Below are 663 nucleotides of genomic sequence, written 5' to 3'. Positions count from 1 at the left end.
TTTTGAGCTGGTGCCCCTGGTATTTTTAGACACTTTGTCATTTTTCTGACTTTTTGAGCTGGTGCCCCTGGTATTTTTAGACACTTTGTCATTTTTCTGCCTTTTTTTGAGCTGGCGCCCCTGGTATTTTTAGACACTTTGTCATATTTCTGACTTTTTGAGCTGGCGCCCCTGGTACTTTCAGACACTTTGTCATTTTTCCGACTTTTTGAGCTGGCGCCCCTGGTATTTTTAGACACTTTGTCATTTTTCTGACTTTTTGAGCTGGTGCCCCTGGTATTTTTAGACACTTTGTCATTTTTCTGCCTTTTTTTGAGCTGGCGCCCCTGGTACTTTTAGACACTTTGTCATTTTTCTGACTTTTTGAGCTGGTGCCCCTGGTATTTTTAGACACTTTGTCATTTTTTTGTTCTGACTTCAGCTCCTGCCCCATGTATTATTCCAGGCTCCCCTGCCTGCACAGCCTCCCCACACTTAAGCAGCCCTCCCCGGTGTGTCACACACACACACACACACACACACACACACACACACACACACACACACACACACACACACACACACACACACACACACACCTCTCTCACAAGCCCCTTGGTTCTTCATGATGCTCAGTAAAAGAGCCAGGCCTCCCTGCCTGCAAAGCCTCCCCACACTTAAGCA

The sequence above is a fragment of the Leuresthes tenuis genome, unplaced genomic scaffold (genome assembly GCF_036924035.1).
Source record: "Leuresthes tenuis unplaced genomic scaffold, fLeuTen1.0.hap1 SCAF_162, whole genome shotgun sequence".
NCBI classification, from domain to species: Eukaryota; Metazoa; Chordata; class Actinopteri; order Atheriniformes; family Atherinopsidae; genus Leuresthes; species Leuresthes tenuis.
This window is presented reverse-complemented; position numbering follows the sequence as displayed.